At 39.2% G+C, this 25,338-nt stretch overlaps 1 long non-coding RNA gene across 1 annotated transcript in view; it reads right to left on the bottom strand.

Annotated features, from left to right (window-relative positions):
- LOC133254004 (uncharacterized) overlaps positions 1-2,558 on the bottom strand; it is a 28,771-nt gene extending 26,213 nt beyond the window's left edge. Inside the window, exon 1 of the long non-coding RNA XR_009738530.1 lies at positions 2,163-2,558. This is a non-coding gene — a long non-coding RNA (uncharacterized LOC133254004). The remainder of the gene's footprint in view (positions 1-2,162) is intronic.
- Positions 2,559-25,338: the final 22,780 nt, after the last annotated feature.

The following is a 25,338-nucleotide window of genomic DNA, read 5'->3' as shown; positions in this document are numbered from 1 at the left end:
ATGAGCTTTGTGTAATTTTCTCCTGTCATATTCCATTAGAGCCCCCCCCCCACCACCACCCGCAGCACCACAGCAGCTTCAAAATCCAACAGCCTGAAATCACAGTGAAAACCAGCAACCCAACAGCTACTGGAGGGAGCAGAATGGGGTTGAAGCTCCTTCGAAGCCCCATCCTTTGAGTAATGTCATAATTGACCTGTCTGATAATTCTTTGGGAGACCCCCCCACCTAGTGAGACTGTCTGTATTTTCTCTCATTCAGAGTTCGTCTAGTGCCAATAGTCTTTTCCACAGAGGTGTGTGTTGAAAACAATCAGAGGCAATTATTGAACAGCATGATCACCTGAGATGGTAGAATAAGAGTTGGGACAAGCAAGAGGCTAACCAAAAAGCTTAAAAGGAAAATCTGGGCAATGGATACCCATAGGGGATTCTGTGCGACCCCATTGACTGCAGCACCCCAGGCCTCCCTGTCCATCACCAACTCCCAGAACTTACTCAAACTCATGTCCATTGAATCGGTGATGTCATCCAACCGTCTCATCCTCTGTCATCCCCTTGCCCTCCCGTCTTCAATCTTTCCCAGCATCAGGGTCTTTTCCAATTCTTTGTATCAGGCGGCCAAATTATTGGAGTTTCAGCTTCAGCATCAGTCCTTTCAATGAATATTCAGGACTGATTTCCTTTAGGATGGACTGGTTGGATCTCCTTGTAGTCCAAGGGACTCTCAAGAGTCTCCTCCAACACCACAGTTCAAAAGCATCAAGTCTTCAGTGCTCAGCTTTCCTTATGGTCCAACTCTCACATCCATACATGACCACTGGAAAAACCATAGCTTTGACTAGATGGACCTTTGTGGGCAAAGTAATGTCTCTGCTTTTTAATACACTGTCTAGGTTGGTCATAGCTTTTCTTCCATGAAGCAAGCATCTTTTAATTTCGTGGCTGCAATCACCATCTGCAGTGATTTTGGACCCCCCCCCAAAATAAAGTCTCTCACTGTTTCCACTGTTTACCTATCTGTTTGCCATGAAGTGATGGGACTGGATGCCATGGTCTTTGTTTTCTGAATGTTGAGCTTTAAGCCAACTTTTTAACTCTCCTCTTTCACTTTCATCAAGAGGCTTTTTAGTTCTTCTTTGTTTTCAGCCATAAGGGTGATGTCATTTGCATATCTGAAGTTATTGATATTTCTCCCAGCAATCTTGATTCTAGCTTGTGTTTCATCCAGCCCAGCATTTCACATGATAAACTCTGCATATAAGTTAAATAAGCAGGGTGACAATATACAGCCTTGACATACTCCTTTCCTGAATCATTAACTGACCACTAATCAAAGACTTCAGTGTTCTCATACAACAAGGAATATACACTTCACAGAATTAGTTCAGAAAATTCAACAAACATACAACAAACAACATCAACAACAACAAAACCTGGGATGGAATCTGAAAATCAGATTTGTTCAATTTTATTAACAATCGATTTGTTCAATTTGTTTAACAATTTGTTCAGTTTTATTAGCAATCAATTTGCTATTTTATTTGTTTAATCTTCAACAAAAAATTATGAGACATGCAAAGAAGCAAGGAAATATCTCACATAGGCAGAAAAGCAGTTGATAGAAGCAGTCTCTCAGGCAGCACAGATATTGGATTTACTATGCAAAGTAAGTCAGTCTTGTTAAATATGTTTTAAAAAGCTGAAGGAAACTATGGCTAACAAACTAAAAGGAAAAAGTTTCTATATATAGAAAATCCTAAGGAATCTACAAAAAAGAAAACCAAAATCAGTATACAAAAACCAATTGTATTTCTATACACTAGCAATGGACATTCCAAAAATGAAATTAAGAAAGCAATTTCACTTACAATAGCATCCACAAGATACATTTAAAAAAAGAAGTACAAGTCTTGTACACTAGAAACTACAGAATATTAGGTGAAAAAAACTGGAGACCTATATAAATAGACACCCTATGTTCACAGATAGGAAGATGGCAATACGTCCCAAAGAGATTTTCAGGTTCAACACAGTTCTATCACAGTTCAAGTTTTTGCTTTTTGAAAAAATTGTCAAGGTTGTCCTAAAATTCATATGAAAATACAAGGGATCCATAATAGCCAAAACAATCTTGAGAAAGAAGAAATCTGGAGAACTTACATTTTCCAACTTTGAAACTTAAGCTGCAATAGTCAGGATTGTGTGGTACTGGCATGTAGACAATGGACTAGAACTGAGAGTCCAGAAATAAACCCACACATTTGCGGTTGATTAATTTTCAACAGCACTGCAAGACAATTCAATGAGGGAAAAATAATCTTTTCAACAAAATGATGCCGGGACAACTGGGTATCCACAGTGCAAAAGAATGAAATTGTGCCTCTTACCTCCTACCATCTTCAAAATTTAACTCAAAATGAATCAAAGACTTACGTATAAGAGCTAAAACTGAAGAACTCTTAGAACCATCGGGGCCACCAGGAAAGACCCTTAGAAAAAAATATAGGTGTAAATCTTCGTGACCTTGGAATAGGCAACTTTTTCTTAGATATGACACCAAACCACAAGCAATTAAAGGAAAAATAGATAAATTGGATTTTATAAAAAATTTAAAAATGTGTGCTTTGAAGTACACTATCAAGAAAGTGAAAAGACAAGCCACAGTACAGGAGAAAATACTTGTAAATCATAAACTTGATAAAGGTCTAGTATTCAGAATGTGAAAAAACTTAAAATTCAACAATAAAAAGGCAAATAATCCAACTTAAAAGTGGGAATAGAATTGAATAGATATTTCTCCAATGAAGATTACAAATGGCTATTAAGCTCATGAAAATATGATCAATATTATTAATCACTAGGGAAATGCAAATAAAAACCACAATAAGATACTGTTTCACACTCATTAGGTTTGTTATAACCAAAGACAGGCAATAATGAGTGTTGACAGTGATGTGGAGAAACTAAACTCCTCCTACATTACTGACAAGAATACAAAATTGTGCAATTGCTCTGGAAAAGAGTTTAACATTTCACCAAAGAGTTAAATATAGTTTCCATATGACCCAGAAAGTCTTCTCATGGATACATACTCAAGAGAAATGACCTCATATGTTCACACAAATCCTCCTACGTTGTTCAGAGTATCACACACAAAGTGAAAACAACCTAAAATCCCATCAACTGATGAACAGATAAACAAAATGTGTTATATCCATATAATGGAATATTATTTCGCTAATAAAAGGAATGAAGTAATGATTCATAATACCACATGATGAATCTTAAAAGCATCATGCTAAATGAAAGAAATCAAATATCAAAGACCACAAGTTGTATGAATCCATTAATATAAAATATCCAGAATAAGAAAATCCAGAGATAAATAGAAGATTTGTGATTGTCAGGGATAGGCCGCTGTGGGGAAGGGAAAATGGGACTGGACTGCTAAGGGGTATGGAGATTCCTTTTTGTGGTGATTATAGTAAAATAATGGTAACAGTTGTACAACTTTGTGACTATTACTAAAATATACTGAATTGTAAACTTTAGAAAGGAGATTTTTATAGTATGTAAATAAATATGACAGAAAACCACAATCACAGAAAACTAACCAAACTGATCACATGGACCACAGCCTTGTCTAACTCGATGAAACTATGAGCCATGCTGTGTAGGACCACCCAAGACAGATGTGTCATGGTAGAGAGTTCTGACAAAACGTGATCCACTGGACAAGGGAATGGCAAACCACTTCAGCATTCTTGCCTTGAGAACCCCATGAACAGTATGAAAAGGCAAAAAGATAGGACACTGAAAGATGAACTCCCCAGGTTGGTAGGTGCCTAGATGCCCAGTCTACTACTAGAGAAGAGCGGAGGAATAACTCCAGAAAGAATGAAGAGATGGAACCAAAGTGAAAACAACGCCCAGTTGTGGAGTGACTGGCGATGGAAGTAAAGTCTGATGCTGTAAAGAAAAATACTCCACAGGAACCTGGGATATTAGGGCCATGAATCAAGGTAAATTGGAAGTGGTCAAACAGGAGATGGCAAGAGTAAACATCAACATTTTAGAAATCAACGAACTAAAATGGACCAGAATGGGTGAATTTAACTCAGATGACCATTATATCTACTACTTTGAGCAAGAATCCCTTAGAAGAAATGAAGTAGCCCTCATCATCAAGCAAAGAGTCTGAAATGCAGTACTTGGGTACATTCTCAAAAATGACAGAGTGATCTTGGCTCATTTCCAAAGCAAACCATTCATTATCACAGTAATCCAAGTCTATGCCCCAATCACTAATACCAGAGAAGCTGAAGTTGAACGGTTCTATGATGACCTACAAGACCTTCTAGAATTAACACCAAAAACAGATGTCCTTTTCATCACAGGGGACTGAAATGCAAAAGTAGGAAGTTAAGAGATACCTGGAGTAACAGGCAAGTGTGGCCTTGGAGTACAAAATGAAGCAAGGCAAAGACTAACAGAGTTTTGCCAAGAGAACGCACTGGTCATAGGAAACACTCTCTTCCAACAACACAAGGCACAACTCTACACATGGACATCACCAGATATTCAATATTGAAATCAGATTGATTATATTCTTTGCAGCCAAAGATGGAGAAGCTCTATACACTCAGCAAAAACAAGACCGGGAGCTGACTGTGGCTCACATCATGAATTTCTCATTGCAAAATTCAGACTTAAACTGAAGAAAGTAGGGAAAGACCATTCAGGTATGACCTAAATCAAATCCCTTGATTATACAGTGGAAGTGACAAATATATTCAAGGGATTAGATCTGATAGACAGAGTGCCTAAAGAACTATGGATGGAGGTTTGTAATATTGTACAGGAGGTGGTGATCAAAACCATTCCCAAGAAAAAGAAATGCAGAAAGGCAAAATGGTTAACTGAGGAGGCCTTACAAGCAGCTGAGAAAAGAAGAGAAGCAAAAGGGAAATAAGAAAGGGAAGCTATACCCATCTGAATGCAGAGTTCCGAAGAATAGCAAGGAGAGATGAGAAAGCCTTCCTCAGTGATCAATGCAAAGAAATAGAGGAAAACAATAGAATGGGAAAGACTAGAGATCTCTTCAAGAAAATTAGAGATACCAAGGGAACATTTCATGCAAAGACAGGCACAATAAAGGACAGAAACGTTGTGGACCTAACAGAAGCAGAAGATATAAAGAAGAGGTGGCAAGAATACACAGAAGAACTGTACAAAAAAGATCTTCATGACCCAGATAATCATGATGGTGTGATCACTCACCTAGAGCCAGACATCCTGGAATGTGAAGTCAAGTGGTCCTTAGGAAGTATCACTATGAACAAAGCTAGTGGAGGTGATGGAATTTCCAGTTGGGCTATTTCAAATCCTAAAAGCTGATGCTGTGAAAGTGTTGCACTCAATACACCAACAAATTTGGAAAACTCAGCAGTGGCCACAGGACTGGAAAAGATCAGTTTTCATTCCAATCTCAAAGAAAGGCAATGCCAAAGAATGTTCAAACTACTTCACAATTGCACTCATCTTATATGATAACAAACTAATGCTCAAAATTCTCCAAGCTAGGCTTCGATAGTATGTGAACCAAGAACTTCCAGATGTTCAAGCTGGGTTTAGAAAAGGCAGAGAAACCAGAGATCAAATATCCAACAAATGCTGGATCATAGAAAAAGCAACAGAATTCCAGAAAAACATCTACTTCTGCTTCATTGATTACTCTAAAGCTTTCAACTGTGTGGATCACAACAAACTGTGGGAAATTCTTAAAGAGATGGAATACCAGACCACCTGACCTGCCTCCTGAGAAATCTGTATGTACGTCAAAAGCAGCAGTTATAACTGGACATGGAACAATGGACTGATTCCAAATTGAGAAAGGCTGTATATGGTCACCCTGCTTATTTAACTTATATGCAGAGTACATCACGTGAAATGCCAGACTGGATGAAGCACAAGCTGGAATCAAGATTGTCGGATGAAATATCAATAAACTCAAATATATAGATGATACTACTCTAATAGCAGAAAGTGAAGAGGAACTAAAGAGCCTCTTGATGAAAGTGAAAACGGAGAGTGAAAAAGCTGGCTTGAAACTCAACATTAAAAAAACCTAAAATCATGGCATCCAGTTCCATTACTTCATGCCAAATAAATGGTGAACCAATGGAAAATATTGACAGAGTTTATTTTCCTGGGCTCCAAAATCACTTTGGATGGTGACTGCAGCCATGAAATGGAAAGATGCTTGCTCCTTGAAAGAAAAGCTATGACAACCTAGATGGTATTAAAAAGCAGAGAGATCACTTTGCTGACAAAGCTCTGTATAGTCAAAGTTATGGTTTTTCTACTAGTCATGTATAAACGTGAGAGTTGGACCATGAGGAAGGTTGAGCACCGAAGACTTGATGCTTTTGAACTGTGGTGTTGGAGAAGACTCTTGAGAGTCCCTTGGACTGCAAGGAGATCCAACCAGCCAATCCTAAAGGGAATCAACACTGACTATTCATTGGAAGGACTAATGCTGAAACTGAAACTCCAATACTTTGCCCCTAATGCAAAAATACTAATTGGAAAAGACCCTGATGCTGGGAAAGATTGAGGGCAGGAGGAGAATGGGGCAGCAGAGGATGAGATGGTTGGATAGCATTACTGACTCAATGGACATGAGTTTGAGCAAACTCCAAAGATAGTGGAGGACAGAGGAGCCCGGCATGCTGCAGTCCATGGGGTTGCAAAGTGTTGGACATGACTTAGGGACTGAACAACCACAATAAAACTTAAATAAAAATAAGAAAAGAAAATGTTAAAAAGGTGGGGGGAAAATTTATTCTTTGGTATTTTAAATTTTAATTAATTAATTAAATGTTGGCCCCTCTTGGTCTTTGTTGCCGCATGTGTGCTTTCTCCAGCTGCAGCAAGCGAGGGCTCCCTTCCAGTTGCGGTGCTCAGGCTTCTCACAATGGTAGCCTATCTGGTTGGTGAGCACAGGCTCCAGGATACATGGGTCAATAGTTGTGTGGAACTGGCTTAGCTGTCCCATGGCATGTGGATCTTCTTGGACCAGGGATTGAACCCCTCTCCCCTGCATTGGCAGCTGGATTCTTAACTGCTGGACCACGAGAGAAGTCCCTAGATATTCTAAGTTTTTAACAAACCTATTTTAAGCCACATTTCATTTATCCATCAACATCAAGAATTAAATAGCATTTATAAATCACCTTCCTTTCTTTATTTCCACAGTCTGAGAATTTAATGTTCTTATTCTCCCTACTCACCTCTCTACAACCTAGATTTTGTAGCTGATAATGATAGTGGAAATATAAGTATTACTTATTGAGTGTCACGTGCCAGGTACCTTGTTTGTTTTAAACACCTTGTCTCATTTTCCCCAAGCTCTTAACTACCACCTCAAACTACTCCTCCAGAGAAGGCAATGGCAACCCACTCCAGTACTCTTGCCTGGAGAATTGCAGGGATGGAGGAGTCTGGTCGGTTGCTGTCTATGGGGTCGCAAAGAGTCGGATACGACTAAAGCGACTTAGCAGCAGCAGCAGCAGCAAACTACTCCTCAGACTGTTCAGAAAATTTTTTGAAAAAACACTGTCTTCTATTTCAAGCCTCCTTCAAACAATATTAAATTAAGTCGTGTAACTACACTGTCAATGATTTTTTGTACGGATTTCTTTTTTTTTTCAACATTTATTTATTTATTTGGCTATGTTGGGTCTTAGTTGTGGCATGCCAGATCTTTGTTGCAGTGTGAAGACTTCTCTAGTTGTGGCTCATATGGACTCAGTTGTTCTGCAGCAGGTGGGATCTTAGTTCCCCAACCAGGGATCGAACCCTTGTCCCTGCATTGCAAGGCAGTTTCTCAACCACGGATCACCAAGGAAGTCCCTGAATTGATTTCTTAAAGTCATTTTCCTCCTGTGGCTTCTATGACAACATAGAATCCCACTGTTCTCTTACTTCTAGCATATTTCCTCTCATTCTCTTCTGCTTGATTCTCTCTTCTGAACTCCTTAATACTGGAATACCACAAGAGTGAGCCTTCAGACCTCTGGTCTTCATGTACCTCACACTTTAAGTGATCTCACCCGGTCCCATGGCTTTAAACAACATCTTTCGCAGATTTTGAAGTTTGTATCCTCAGTCCTGACCTTTTTCCTAAATTCCACCTGCCAGTTTGACGTCTCCACTTGGATGTTCAGTAAACATCTCAAACTTAACATGTCCAAAACCAAATCCAGACTCGGTCTTCCTCTCTTCTTCACCATCTCAGAAAATGACACCTTATTAATCCAGTTTTTATGTTAATTAATTAAATGATTAATCCAGTTACTCAGGTCAACAACTTGAGAATCAAACTTGTATTGTCTCTTATACCCTGCACATTCAATACACCAGCAAATTCTGTTGTTTCTGTCTTCAGTGTAAATCTCCACTTCTTCTGCTAACACCATCCTTGTCCAAAACACATATCTCTTGGATCATTGCAGTAGACTCTATCTTGGTTCGTTCTCTCTTGCCTCCTTACGATCTTGTCTCCAAACCCAAGACAGAGCAATAATTATTTCACAGTGTACACATCTATCAACTCATTATATTATATACTTTATATATGTATAATTTTATTTGTTAATTATCCTTCAAAGAAACTGGGGGAAATGAAAGACATTTCACCATGGCAGTTTCGGTTGACCGTCTTCTATTTAGTATTCCTGACTTGTGTTTGTTGTGTTCCTTTGATGTGAAAATGCAAGTCTTTCTTTGGCACAGGGGAATTTTCTTTTATTACTTACTGGATTATGGCTTCTCTTCCAAGTAAATTATTGTCTATTGGAACCCATTTAAGTGTCTGACTCTCTTAGATCTTTCCTCATATTTCTTATCTTAGTCTTAAAATGTCTATTTCTTTGACTTTTGTTTTTTTGAAATTTTTTTTTAGTTATTCATGCATTGGATTTCAGAAATGTTCTTTATACTATTCAGCATCCCCATTGAAGTTATTTTGATGTACTTAAAAAAAAAGCTTCTAAGATATCTTCTTCATTTTTATAGCAGCTTGCTTTGTGAACAAAAAATTTGCTGTAGATGGAATGGTTGTGTCCTCCCCAAGATTCATGTGTTGAAACCTAATAATCCCCAGTGCAGTATATTGGGAGGTGGGGCCCTTGGGAGACAATTAAGTCATTGTGGTGGAATCCTTGTGAATATGATTAGTGTTTTTTTTTTTGTTTGCTTTTTTTTTTTTTAGTGACTTAAATGTCCTTTTCATTATAGGGGACTGTAATGCAAAAGTAGGAAGTCAAGAGATACCTGGAGTAAAAGGCAAATTTGGCCTTGGAGTACAAAATGAAGCAGAGCAAAGGGTAACAGAGTTTTGCCAAGAGAACGCACTGGTCATAGAAAACACCCTCTTCCAACAACACAAGAGAAAACTCTACACATGGACGTCACCAGATGGTCAATATCAAAATCAGATATTCTTTGCAGCCAAAGATGGAAAAGCTCTATATAATCAGCAAAAACAAGACCAGGAGCTGACTATGGCTCAGATCATGAACTCCTTATTGCAAAATTCAGACTTAAATTGAAGAAAGTAGGGAAACCCACTAGACCATTCAGGTATGACCTAAATCAAATCCCTTATGATTATACAGTGGAAGTGACAAACAGATTCAAGGGTATAGATCTGATAGACAGAGTGCCTGAAGAACTAAGGATGGAGGGTTTTAACATTGTACAGGAGACGGTGATCAAGACCATCCCTAAGAAAAACAAATGCAAAAAGGCAAAATGGTTGTCTGAGGAGGCCTTCGAAATAGCTGAGAAAAGAAGAGAATCTAAAGGCAAAGGAGAAAAGGAAAGATACATCCATTTAAACACAGAGTTCCAAAGAATGGCAAGGAGAGATGAGAAAGCCTTCCTCAGTGACCAACGCAAGAAAGAGAAGAAAACAACACAGTGGGAAAGACTAGAGATCTCTTCAAGAAAATTAGAGATACCAAGGTTACATTTCATGCAAAGATGGCACAATAAAGGACAGAAACATGCTTTATTAATATCTTTCTGCTACCTAACAGAAGCAGAAGATATTAAGAAGAGGTGGCAAGAATACAAGGAACTATACAAAAAAGATCTTCACCACCCAGATAATCACAATGGTGTGATCACTCACCTAGAGCCAGACATCCTGGAATATGAAGTCAAGTGGGCCTTAGGAAGCATCACTATGAACAAAGCTAGTGGAGGTAATGGAATTTTCAATTGAGCTATTTCAAATCCTAAAAGATGATGCTGTGAAAGCACTGCACTCAATATGTCAACAAATTTGGAAAACTCAGCAGTGGCCACAGGACTGGGGAACACAGGTATACCTGTGGCAGATTCATTTCGATATTTGGCAAAACGAATACAATATTGTAAAGTTAAAAAAAAAAAAAGAAAACAATGACAACAAACAGAAAAAAAAAAAAAGATCAGTTTTCATTCCAATCCCAAAGAAGGGCAATGCCAAAGAATGCTCAAACTACCACACAATTGCACTCATCTCACACGCTAGCAAAGTAATGCTCAAAATTTTCCAAGCCAGGCTTCAACAGTACATGAACCAAGAACTTCCATTTTAAGTTTAAGCTGGATTTAGTTTAAACTTAAGTTTAATCCAGTTTAAGCTGGATTTAGAAAAGGCAGAGCAACCAGAGATTAAATTGCCAATGTCTGTTGGATCATTGAAAAAGCAAGAGAGTTCCAGAAAAATATCTATTTCTGCTTTACTGACTACACCAAAGCCTTTGACTGTGTGGATCACAACAAACTGTGCTGTGCTGTTCTAAGTCACTTCAGTTGTGCTAAGGGCTAAGTCACTTCAGGCTCACTTTTTGTGAGCCTAGGGACTGTAACCCGCCAGGCTCCTCTGTCCATAAGATTCTCCAGGCAAGAATACTGGAGTGGATTTCCATTTCCTTCTCTAGGGAATCTTCCTGACCCAGGGATCCAACCCAGATCTCCTGCATCGGCAGGCAGATGGATTCTTTACCACTAGCACCACCTGAGAAGTCCCAAACTGTGGAAAAAGCTGACAGAGATGGGAATTCCAGACCACCTTACCTGTCTCCTGGGAAATCTGTATGCAGATCAAGATGCAACAGTTAGAGCCAGACATGGAACAAGGGACTGGCTCCAAATCAGAAAAGGAGTATGTCAAGGCTGTGTATATTGTCACCCTGTTTATTTAACTTATATGCAGAGTACATCATGAGAAATGCTGAGCTGGATGAAGCACAAGGGGAAATCAAGATTGCTGGGAGAAATATCAATAACCTCAGATATGCAGATGACACCACCCTTATGGCAGAAAGTGAAGAGGAACTAAAAAGCCTCTTGATGAAAGTGAAAGAGGAGAGTGAAAAAGTTGGCTTAAAACTTAACATTCAGAAAACAAAGCTCATGGCATCTGGTCCCATCATTTCATGACAAATAGATGGGGAAACAATGGAAACAGTGAGAGACTATTTCTTGGGCTCCAAAATCACTGCAGATGGTGACTGCAGCCATGAAATTAAAAGACTCTTCCTCCTTGGAAGAAAAGCTATGACCAACCTAGACAGCATATTCAAAAGCAGAGACATTACTTTGCCAACAAAGGTCCGTCTAGTCAAAGCTATAGTTTTTCCAGTAGTTATTTTTGGATGTGAGAGTTGGACCATAAAGAAGGCTGATCTCTAAAGAATTGAAGCTTTTGAACTGTGGTGTTGGAGAAGACTCTTGAGAGTCCCTTGGACTGCAAGGAGACCCAATCAGTCTATCCTAAAGAAAGTCAGTCCTGAATATTCATTGGAAGGACTGATGCTGAAGCTGAAACTCCAATAATTTGGCCACCTGATGCAAAGAACTGACTCATTGGAAAAGACCCTGATACTGGGAAAGATGGAATGCAGGAGGAGAAAGGGTCAACAGAGGATGAGATGGTTGGATGGCATCACCAACTCAATGGACATGAGTTTGAACAAGCTCTGGGAGTTGATGATGGACAGGGAAGCCTGGACTACTGCAGTCCATGGGGTCGAAAAGAGTCAGACATGACTGAGGGACTGAACTGAAGTGAAAACAACAAATACTTATTATCTCACAATTTCTGTGGCCAGGAATTTAGGAACGGCTTTGCTGGGTAGTTTTGGCTCAGGATTTCAGCAGGGACTGCATTCATTTGAAGGTTTGATTAGGACTGAAGGATTGGCTTCCCGGTTTACTCCCACGGCTGTTGGCTGGAGGCTTCAGTTCTTCAACTGATGAGCCATTCCCTGCCCCCCTACCCCGGATCTATAATTTGGCTTTTTTTGTTGTTGTTAAGATTTTTTTCTTTGGAACTTTTTATTTTATATTGGGGTATAGCTGATTAGCAATGTCGTGATAATTTCAGGTGGATAGCAAGGGAACTCAGCCATATATTTACACATATCCATTATCCCCCAAATCCCCCCCTATCCAGGCTGCCTCATAACATTGAGCAGAATTCCCTGTGCCATACAGTAGGTCCTTGTGGGTTATCCATTTAAAATATAGTAGTATGTACATGTGGAGAAGGCAATGGCAACCCACTCCAGTACTCTTGCCTGGAAACTCCCATGGACGGAGGAGCCTGGTAGGCTGCAGTCCATGGGGTTGCGAAGAGTCAGACATGACTGTGCGACTTCACTTTCCCTTTTCACTTTCATGCATTGGAGAAGGAAATGGCAACCCACTCCAGCGCTCTTGCCTGGAGAATTCCATGGACGGAGGAGCCTGGTAGGCTGCCGTCTATGGGGTCGCATAGAGTCGGACACGACTGAAGCGACTTAGCAGCAGCAGCAGCAGCAGTATGTACATGACCATTCCAAACTCCCTAATTATCCTTCGTGAATATGATTAGTGTTCTTTTTTTTAACTGATTTTTAAACTGGAGTATAGTTGGTTTACACTGTTGTGTTCAGATCAGATCAGTCGCTCAGTCGTGTCCGACTCTTTGCGACCCCATGAATTGCAGCATGCTAGGCCTCCCCGTCCATCACCAGCTCCCGGAGTTCACTCAGACTCATGTCCATAGAGTCAGTGATGCCATCCAGCCATCTCATCCTCTGTCGTCCCCTTCTCCTCCTGCCCTCAATCCCTCCCAGCATCAGAATCTTTTCCAGTGAGTCAACTCTTCGCATGAGGTGGCCAAAGTACTGGAGTTTCAGCTTTAGCATCATTCCTTCCAAAGAAATCCCAGGGCTGATCTCCTTCAGAATGGACTGGTTGGATCTCCTTGCAGTCCAAGGGACTCTCAAGAGTCTTCTCCAACACCACAGTTCAAAAGCATCAATTCTTCGGCGCTCAGCCTTCTTCACAGTCCAACTCTCACATCCATACATGACCACAGGGAAAACCATAGCCTTGACTAGACGAACCTTTGTTGGCAAAGTAATGTCTCTGCTTTTGAATACTATCTAGGTTGGTCATAACTTTCCTTCTAAGGAGTAAGTGTCTTTTAATTTCATGACTGTTGTGTTAGTTTCTGCTGTACAGCAAAGTGAATCAGCGATGTGTGCATGCTAAGTTGCTTCTGTTGAGTCTCTTTGCAATCCCATGGACTGTAGCCTGCCAGGCTCCTCTGTGCATGAGATTCTTCAGGCAAGAATACTGGAGTGGGTTGCTATGCCCTCCTCCAGGGCATCTTCCTGACCCAGGGATCGAACCTACAGCTATTACATCTCCTACAGTGGCTGGTGGGTTCTTTACCACTAGAGCCACTTGGGAAGCCCATACGTATGCATATATACATTCTCTTCTAGACTCCATTCCCATGGAGGTCACTATAGAGCACTGAATAGGGATTGAATCCACATCTCTTATGTCTCCTACATTGGGTTCTTTACCACTAGTGCTACCTGGGAAGATGAGGCTATGATGTTTTTGTTTTAGTGGCCTGAACAGACTAAGATAAGGATGAAAATAAGAATGTTTTTGAAAGTTCCTTCATGTTTTCTGTAGTGACTTTTTGTTTTTCCTTCTCCAGCAGTTTCCAAATAGGTTTGCCTGTCCCATTGCACTAGGCCTAGTTGAATCACAAAAACCCATCACCCTTTAAAAATTTTTATTTTTTTAATTGAAGGATAATTGTTTACAGAATTGTGTTGGTTTCTGCCAAACATCATACTAGCCTCCACTGTAGTCTCTGTTGACACAAAAATTAAGGCATAAGTTTAATAAGCTTATGTAGTAAAAGGTTAACTATACAGTTTACTTTAAAAAACTGTAGAGGAAGAATTAAGCAAACAGAAGAAATTACTTTTAACTGGATGAAGAAAATTTCCCTTTTTTGTTGAATTTGCTATTTGATACTGGAATACATTTTAAAATATATGTGATTATGTTACACATCATTTTAATGTGCATTTCTAGCTTTGTTTTTGCTAATAACTTGTTACTTGATGTTTATTTTGTATTTATTTTAGACTATAGAAATGATGTTAGGAAAAAAAAAAAAAACGAGTGATTTTATTTTTTAGTTCGAAATGGGTCTTAAAGCAGCGGAGACAACTCTTAAGACCAACAATGCATTTGGCCCAGAAACTGCTAACAAATGTACAAGGCAGTGATGGTTCAAGAAGTTTTGCAAAGGAAATGAGCCTTGAAGATGAGGAGTGTAGTGGCCAGCCATCAGAAGTTGACAATGATCAATTGAGAGCCTTCATCAAAGCTGATTCTCTTACAAATACACGAGATGCTCCTGAAGAGATCAGCGTTGACCATTCCATGGCCATTCAGCATTTGCAGCAAATTGGAAAAGTGAAAAACCTCAATAAGTGGGTGCCTGGTGAGCTGACTGGAAATTTAAAAAAATGTCATTTTGAAGTGTTGTCTTCTCTTATTCTGTGCGACAACGAACCATTTCTCAGATTGTGACGGGCGACAAAAATGTGGATTTTATATGACAACTGGCAACCACCAGCTCGGTGGCTGGACTGAGAAGAAGCTCCAAAGCCCTTCCCAAAGCCAAACTTGTGCCCAAAAAAGGTCATTGTCACTGTCTGGTGGTCTGCTGCCTGTCTGATCCACTACAAGTTTCTGAATCCTGGTTAAACCATTACATCTGGTAAGTACACTCTGCAAATTGATGAAATGCACCAAAAATTGCAATGCCTGCAGCTGGCATTGGTCAACGAAATGGGCCCAATTCTTCTCCACAATGACACCCAACAGTAGCATGTTGCACAACCAAAGTTTCAAAAGTTGAACAAATTAGACTGTGAAGTTTTGCTTCATCTGTCATAGTCACCTGATCTCTCACCAACCAACTACCTCTTCTTCAAGCATCTCTACAACTTTTTGTAAGAAAAGTGCTTCCACAGTTAGCAGGATGCTAAAAATGCTTTTTTTACATTACAGGAATAAACAAAATTATTTCTCATTGGCAAAAATGTGTTCATTGTAATGGATCCTATTTTGACTAGTAAAGATGTGTTTGAGCCTAGTTACAATGATTTAAAATTCATAATCCAAAATTGCAATTACTCTTTCACTAACATAATATAAACTCTGAATAATATTGTCCAGATATGATGTCATGTGGATTAAATTGAGAAAACTCAAACAGTCACTACATAATTCCACAGTCCTGAAAGTCAGAATCTGTCCCCTGAAATCTTCAGTGGTGAATTCAAATGTTTGGCGAAGAAATAACACCAGTCTTATATGTACGGTTTTAGAAAATAGAAAAGGAGGAATTCTCCAAAACTTGTTATATGAGGAAAACACAACCTTGATGTCAAAACTTGACAAGGACATTATGAGAAAGGAAAATTCAAGTCAATTATACTCTAGAATCCACAAGCAAAAAACCCAAACACGACATTGTAAAAGCAGAGCTAAGTTCATAGCAATACAGGCATACCTCAAGAAATAAGAAAAAAGTCAAATAAATAACCTAACTCTACACCTAAAGCAACTAGAAAAGGAAGAAATGAAGAACTACAGGGTTAGTAGAAGGAAAGAAATCTTAAAAATTAGGGCAGAAATAAATGCAAAAGAAACAAAAGAGACCATAGCAAAAATCAACAAAGCCAAAAGCTGGTTCTTTGAGAGGATAAATAAAACTGACAAACCATTAGCCAGACTCATCAAGAAACAAAAGGAGAAAAATCAAATCAATAAAATTAGAAATGAAAATGGAGAGATCACAACAGACAACACAGAAATACAAAAGGTCATAAGAGACTGCTGCTACTGCTAAGTCACTTCAGTTGTGTCCGACTCTGTGTGACCCCATAGACGGCAGCCCACCAGGCTCCCCGTCCCTGGGATTCTCCAGACAAGAACACTGGAGTGGGTTGCCATTTCCTTCTCCAATGCATGAAAGTGAAAAGTGAAAGTGAAGTTGCTCAGTTATGTCTGACCCTCAGTGACCCCATGGACTGTAGCCCACCAGGCTCCTCCATCCATGGGATTTTCCAGGCAAGAGTACTGGAGTGGAGTGCCATTGCCTTCTCCTCATAAGAGACTACTATCAGCAATTATATGCCAATAAAATGGACAACTTGGAAGAAATGGACAAATTTTTAGAAAAGTACAACTTTCCAAAACTGAACCAGGAAGAAATAGAAAATCATTACAGACCTATCACAAACATAGAAATTGAAACTGTAGTCAGACATCTTCCAGCAAACAAAAGCCCAGGTCCATACAGCTTCACAGCTGAATTCTACCAAGAATTTAGAGAAGAGCTAACATGTATTCTACTCAAACTCTTCCAGAAAATTGCAGAGGAAGGTAAACTTCCAAACTCATTCTATGAGGCCACCATCACCCTAATACCAAAACCTGACAAAGATGCCACAAAAAAAGAAAACTACAGGCCAATATCACTGATGAACATAGATGCAAAAATCTTTAATAAAATTCTAGCAATCAGAATCCAACAACACATTAAAAAGATCATACACCATGACCAAGTGGGCTTTATCACAGGGTTGCAAGGATTCTTCAATATCTGCAAATCAATCAGTGTAATACACCACAGTAACAAATTGACAAATAAAACCATATGATTATCTCAGTAGATGCAGAGAAAGCCTTTGACAAAATTCAACACCCATTTATGATAAAAACTCTCCAGAAATCAGGAATAGAAGGAACATACCTCAACATAATAAAAGCTATATATGACAAACCCATAGCAAACATTATCCTCAATGGTGAAAATTGAAAGCCTTTCCCCTAAAGTTAGGAACAAGACAAGGGTGCCCACTTTCACCACTACTATTCAAGATAGTTTTGGAAGTTTTGGCCACAGCAGTCAGAGCAGAAAAAGAAATAAAAGGAATCCAAATTGGAAAGAAGTAAAACTCTCACTGTTTGCAGATGACATGATCCTCTACATAGAAAACCCTTAAGACTCCACCAGAAAATTACGAGAGCTAATCAATGAATATAGTAAAGATGCAGGATATAAAATCAACACAGAGAAATCCCTTGCATTCCTATACACTAATAATGAGAAAATAGAAAGAGAAATTAAGGAAACAATTCCATTCACCATTGCAACGAAAAGAATAAAATACTTAGGAATATATCAACCTAAGGAAACTAAAGACCTATATATGGGAAACTACAAAACACTGGTGAAAGAAATCAAAGAGGACACTAATAGATGGAGAAATATACCATGTTCATGGATCAGAAGAATCAATATAGTGAAAATGAGTATACTACCCAAAGCAATCTATAGATTCAATGCAATCCCTATCAAGCTACCAACGGTATTTTTCACAGAGCTAGAACAAATAATTTCACAATTTGTATGGAAATACAAACAACCTCAAATAGCCAAAGCAATCTTGAGAAAGAAGAATGGAACCAGAGGAATCAACCTGCCTGACTTCAGGCTCTACTACAGAGCCACAGTCATCAAGACAGTATGGTACTGGCACAAGGACAGAAATATAGATCAATGGAACAAAATAGAAAGCCCAGAGATAAATCCACGCACCTATGGACACCTTATATTTGACAAAGGAGGCAAGAATATACAATGGAGAAAAGACAATCTCCTTAACAAGTGGTGCTGGGAAAACTGGTCAACTACTTGTAAAAGAATGAAACTAGAACACTTTCTAACACCATACACAAAAATAAACTCAAAATGGATTAAAGATCTAAACGTAAGACCAGAAACTATAAAACTCCTAGAGGAGAACATAGGCAAAACAATCTCCGACATAAATCACAGAAAGATCCTCTATGACCCACCTCCCAGAATATTGGAAATAAAAGCAAAAATAAACAAATGGGACCTAATCAAAATTAAAAGCTTCTGCACAACAAAGGAAACTATAAGTAAGGTGAAACGACAACATTCAGAATGGGAGGAAATAATAGCAAATGAAGCAACTGACAAACAACTAATCTCAAAAATATACAAGCAACTCCTGCAGTTCAATTCCAGAAAAATAAACGACCCAATCAAAAAATGGGCCAAAGAACTAAACAGACATTTCTCCAAAGAAGACATACAGATGGCTAACAAACACATGAAAAGATGCTCAACCTCACTCATTATCAGAGAAATGCAAATCAAAACCACAATGAGGTACCATTTCATGCCAGTCAGAATGGCTGCTATCCAAAAGTCTACAAGCTATAAATGCTGGAGAGGGTGTGGAGAAAAGGGAACCCTCTTACACTATTGGTGGGAATGCAAACGAGTTCAGCCACTATGGAGAACAGTGTGGAGACTCCTTAAAAAACTGGAAACAGAACTGCCTTATGACCCAGCAATCCCACTGCTGGGCATACACACCAAGGAAACCAGAATTGAAAGAGACACGTGTACCCCAATGTTCATCGCAGCACTGTTTATGATAGCCAGGACATGGAAGCAACCTAGCCGTCCATCAGCAGATGAATGGATAAGAAAGCAGTGGTACATATACACAATGGAGTATTACTCAGCCATTAAAAAGAATACATTTGAATCAGTTCTAATGAGGTGGATGAAACTGGAGCCTATTATACAGAGTGAAGTAAGCCAGAAAGAAAAACACCAATACAGTATACTAATGCATATATATGGAATTTAGAAAGATGGTAACGATAACCCTGTATGCGAGACAGCAAAAGAGACACAGATGTATAGAAGTCTTTTGGACTCTGTGGGAGAGGGAGAGGGTGGGATGATTTGGGAGAATGGCATTGAAACACGTATAATATCATATGTGAAACGAATCGCCAGTCCAGGTTTGATGCATGATACAGGATGCTCTGGGCTGGTGCACTGGGATGACCCAGAGGGATGGTATAGGGAGGGAGGTGGGAGGGGTGTTCAGGATGGGGACCATGTGTACACCCGTGGTGGATTCATGTTGATGTATGGCAAAACCAACACAATATTGTAAAGTAATTTGCCTCCAATTAAAATAAATAAATTTATATTAAAAAATAAATAAAGTTGACAAAACTAAAAAAAAAAAAAAAAACCCCAAACACTGGCCAACCAAATTCCGCATTATGAAAAAATGATATCTTGACTAAATTAAACTTTTTCTGTGAATAACATTAGAAAATAATCAGTGTAATTTGCTACATTAAGAGATTAAAACAATTATGACTACCTCAGGGATTTGGAAAAAAATCTTTTGATAAAATTTATCATCCATAAAATTTTGTTTTAGAAAATTGGAAATGGACGAGAACTTCCCCAAGGTGGTAAAAGTTATCTAAGGAAAAAAAACTACAGTAGCAAACATCATACTTATTGGATGAAATGTTAAAAGGTTTCCTTTTGAAGATGTTAATATGACACAAATGTCCACTCTTACTCCTATTGAGCATTATGCTGGGGCTCCTAGCCAATGTAGAGAAAACAAGATAGGGAAATGAAAGAGAGATGAATTAGAAGGAAAATATAAAAATCTCATTATTCATAAATAATATCATACCATGTGTCAAAAAGATCTAGTGGCATTGAAATGCAGAGGACAGAGAATTGCAAAACTTTCCTAAGAAGAATAATAAGGCAGAAGGATTTGCTCTACTGGATATCAAGTTATGAAACCACATTAATTAAAATAATGTGTATTCGTGGGTGGGTAGACAGATGTTTCAATGGCACAATATAAAGAGATCTTGAAACACACTCATGCATATTTGGAGCCTGGGTATTTAACACAGCTCTCTCCAACAAATGATATAGGACAAAGAATATCGACATGGAAAGAAAAAAGTTCAACCCATATCTCACATCATACATAAAATTCAATTTCAGATGTATTCTAGATCTAAATGTGAAAGATAAAACCAAACTTTTAGTTGATAATAGAGTATACTCTTTTCCTACTTTGAGAGAGAAAAAAAACCTTCCTAAAGAGGGCACATAAAGTATTAACCATCAAAATAAAGATTAAAAAATTGTACTTTATTAAAATGAAGAATTTTTGTTCAACCAAAGATACCATTAACATAGAGAAAGGGCAAGCAACCATTCAAGATTTTTCTTAAAAGCAACTTTTATAAACCAATAAGAAAAGGCTTCCCTGGTGGCTCAGATGGTAAAGAATTTGCCTGCAGTGCAAGAGATCTGGGTTCGATCCTTGCATCTGGAAGATCCCCTGGAGAAGGGAATGGTTACCCACTCCTGGAGTGGTCTCTCCTGGAGAATTCCACGGACAGAGGAGCCTGGCAGGCTACATTCCATGGGGTCACAAAGAGTTTTAGCAACTGAGCACATGTGCACATGAGAAAAAGATAACTGAGAGGCAAACAATTTGAATGGGCAAAAGACATTAATCCAAATGGCCAATGTACCTCTAAATCAAAAAGGTGCACATTAAAACCACAGTGAGAATCAACAGATTCATCAAAATGGCTACGATTAAAAAGACTGATAATACTAAGTGTTGGCGAAGTAATAAAGCAAAGGGAACTCTCATACATTGCTAATAAAAGAATAAATGCAACCACTTTGAAAAACAGGTTAGCATTACTTCTGAATTTGAAAGTACACACACATTATATTCCTACAGTTCCATCCCTATATCTATGCCCAATAGAAATACATGCACATGTGTATGCACAAGAATGTCCAGGAAAAAGTTCCCAGGAACCTCAAACTGTAAACAGTCAAAAAGTCCTATAACAGTGGGGTGCATAACTGAATGAGAACATATTCACAAAATAAAGTGAGCAATGAAAATGAATGAACTTCAGCTGTATGTAACAACACGGATTACCGTCATAAACAAAGAAACCAAATGCAAAGGAAGGCATACTACAAATTTCCATTTATATGAAATTCAAAAATCAAGTGAAACTAAACTATAATGTTTAGGGATATAAGCTTAGGAGGTTAAAAACTTTTTAAAATTCAGGAAGTGACTTCCATAAAAGTCAGGATAATGGCTACTCTTATCAAACAGGTATGATGATTGGGGTATTGAGGAGACTTCTAGGCAGCTGGTAATATTCTGTTTTGAACTAAAGAGATGTTCACTTAAACAATTAAGCCATATGTTTTTTTTTTTCCTTTTCTGTACTTGGGTTCTCTCTCTCATACACACACACACAATTACAAAAAGAAAAAAGAATTATTAAATATGTTAAGATACATGTAAATTACAGTGTCTAGTGATGCTGAGCCTCAGTTTAACAAAATGAAGTAGAATTATACATACTGACATTGGAGAGCTTTTGAAGACATACTGTTACCCTTGAGAAAACTAAGCAAATTTCATAATGATGCACACAATGTGATACATTTATATCAAAACAAAACATTATTATATATTTTTGTATGTACATTCATACATGCACTTTTGTAGTACATACATACATATCCAACTACATATACTTCTATAGTACATAGAAATAATTTCAGAAGTATTTGTATAAATCTAAAAACAGTGGTGACTTCTAGGGAGAGGCCTGAGTCCTTGTTGGTGTGTGGATGCTGTATGTATCACTTGCACAACTAAAAGTAAACAAAGGTGGAAGGGAGGGAGGGAGGAAGGAAGGACCAAGCCCAGAAATTTGGACCAAGTCACACAAGATTAAAGTGGAGATAGTTTAGAGCAGCTTCACTAGTTGCTTCTTTCTTCAGTTCAGTTCAGTTCAGTCTCACAGTCATGTCCGACTCCATGTAACCCCATGAACCGCAGCATGCCAGGCCTCCCTGTCCATCACCAACTCTCAGAGCTTGTTCAAGCTCATGTCCATCGAGTCCGTGATGCTATCCAACCATCTCATCCTCTGTTGTCCCCTTGTCCTCCTGCCTTCAATCTTTCCCAGCATCAGGGTCTTTTCTAATGAGTCAGTTATTCACATAAGATGACCAAAGGATTGGGGCTTCAGCTTCAGCATCAGTACTTCCACTCAGGACTGATTTCCTTTAGGATTGACTGGTTGGATCTCCTTGCAGTTCAAGGGACTCTCAAGAGTCTTCTCCAACACCACAGTTCAAAAGCATCAGTTCTTTATCAGTCAGCCTTCTTTAAGGTCCGACTCTCACACCCATACATGACTACTGGAAAAACCATACCATTGACTAGATGGACCTTTGTTGCCAGAGTAGTGTCTCTACTTATTAATACACTGTCTAGGTTTGTCATAGCTTTCCTTCCAAGGAGCAAGCATCTTTTAATTTTGTGACTGCAGTCGCTGCAGTGATTTTGGAGTCCAAGAAAAAAAAAATCTGCCTCTGTTTCCACTTTTTCCCCATCTATTTCCCATGAAGTGATGGGACCAGGTGCCATGATCTTAGTTTCCTGAGTTGTGGGTTTTAAGCCAACTTTTTCACTCTCCTCTTTCACTTTCATCATGAGCCTCTTTAGTTCTTCTTCACTTTCTGCCATAAGGGTGGTGTCATCTGCATATCTGAGGTTATTGATATTCCTCCCAGTAATCCTGATTCCAACTTGTACTTCATCCAGTCCAGCATTTCTCATGATGTACTCTGCATATAAGTTAAATAGGCAGGGTGACAATATACTCCTTTCCCTATTTGGAACCAGTCTGTTGTCCCATGCCTGGTTCTAACTGTTACTTTCTGACCTGCATACAGATTTCTCAAGAGGTAGGTCAAGTGGTCTGGTATTCCCATCTCTTGAAGAATTATCCACAGTTTGTTTTGATCTACACAATCAAAGGCTTTGGCCTAGTCGATAAAACAGAAGTAAATGTTTTTCTGGAATTCTCTTGCTTTTTCATTGATCCAACAGATGTTGGCAATTTGATCTCTGGTCCCTCTGCCTTTTCTAAATCCTGCTTGAACATCAGGAAGTTCACGGTTCACGTACTGTTGAAGCCTGGCTTGGAGAATTTTGAGCATTACTTTGCTAGTGTGTGAGATGAGTGCAATTGTGCGGTACTTTGAGTATTCTTTGGCAATGCCTTTCTTCGGGACTGGAATGAAAACTGACCTTTTCCAGTCCAGTCTTCATGAATCCTTTAGCTAATTATGAGTGCCTCTTCATTGCCTCCTTCAGTGCTCTCTCCCATTATTTTGAGATTTTCTTCATGGCATTAAAGAAAAGCTATGATAAGCCTAGACAGTGTATTAAAAAGCAGACATCACTTTGCCAACAAATGTCCATAGAGATGTGAGAACTGGACCATAAAGAAGGCTGAGCGCCAAAGAATTGATGCTTTTGAACTGTGGTGTTGGAGAAGACTCTTGAGAGTCCCTTGGACTGCAAGGAGATCCAACCAGTCCATCCTAAAGGAAATCAGTCCTGAGTATTCATTGGAAGGACTGTTGCTAAAGTTGAAACTCCAATCATTTGGCCACCTGATGCAAAGAACTGAATCATTGGAAAAGACTTTAATTCTGGGAAAGAGAGAAGGCAAGAGGAGAAGGGGACGACAGAGGATGAGATGGTTGGATGGCATCACTGCGGGGAGCGAGCTCCGCCTCTGGCAAAGGTCATGAGGAAGAAGGCTTGGCATACGCAAAGGCGGGATCAAGCCTCAGGAGTCTCCCTGGAAATTCTCGAGCAATCTACCCCCAAAACCAGAGTCTGCCTACTTTCTGCTTTGTGCTTTCACCTACACCTCTGACTTTACGGGGGGCTGTCCCCCACTACCTCTCTGAAAAAAGTTAGCTTATAGCTCCAGTTAATAATTCCTGGGTGTGACAGTGTTTAACCTACAAACTCCTTTGGAAGTCCTCTAGCCTGCCTGAATAGGTTTTTCCGGCCACATGTGATTGTTCAGAGCCTCCCAACTGTGAGAGGCAGGAGATGTTCTAAACTGTCTAAACACAGATTCTTTTGAGTAGTTAAAAGATTGATTAGAAATTGTATTGGTGAAGGGATTTTCACTTGTTGGGCCAATGTTTGCTGCTAAGTCTCCATATCCCTTACCTGCTGTGTCCCTGGCAGTGTATTGATTAATATAATTGGTGTAAGTAGTAGCTTTAATGTTTGTAACCTGGGACCCTTGAGTTAATTCTTTTTCTTGTTATAGCCCACCACACCTTTGCGCTGTAGGAATGCAACTTTATCTAATGCTTTTGGAGGGTGGCTCCTGACCACCTTTACAGAAAAGTAAGTTTTCTGAAGAAAAGGTCTTAAAATGTTAACAGGCCTCCGGGCCAGAAGATGATGCAAATCACCTAAGCTTTTGCATATGATAACTTTGCAGGAAGAAAGCTTGGTTTGCTGCCTGACTCTACCCCTTCCCCCATTATCCTCTATGCATAACTTAAGGTATAAAAACTACTTTGGAAAATAAAGTGCGGGCCTTGTTCACCGAAACTTGGTCTCACCATGTCGTTCTTTCTCTTACCTTCTGGCTGAATTATTCAGCCTCTTTTCTCCACTGAATTTCCTCACTGAGCTATCCTTATTTCAGCCTCTTTTCTTCACTGAATTTTACTGAGCTATCCTCATTCTATTACTCTTTATATCCTTAATTAACATTTAATTAAGCAATTGTCTCCTGATTTTCGCCTACGCCGTCTCTCCTTGGAATACCCTGGATCAGCCGGGGCTGGTCCTCGGCACATCACCAACTCAATGGACATGAGTTTGAGCAAGCTCCGGGAGATGATGATGGATAGGGAAGCTTGGTGTGCTGAAGTCCATGGGGTCACAAGAGTCAGACACGACTGCATAAGTGAACAACAAAATGTTTTTATAGGGGCTTTCCGGGTGGTACAGGTGGTAAAGAACCCACCTTCAATGCAGGAGACGTAAGAGATGTGGATTCTATCCTGTGTTGGTAAGATCCCCTGGAGGAGAGCATGGCAACCCACTCTAGTATTCTTGCCTGGAAAATCCCGTGGATGGAGGAGCCTGGAGGGCTA

Source organism: Bos javanicus, chromosome 1, assembly GCF_032452875.1.
Source record: "Bos javanicus breed banteng chromosome 1, ARS-OSU_banteng_1.0, whole genome shotgun sequence".
NCBI lineage: Eukaryota > Metazoa > Chordata > Mammalia > Artiodactyla > Bovidae > Bos > Bos javanicus.
This window is presented reverse-complemented; position numbering and strand designations above follow the sequence as displayed.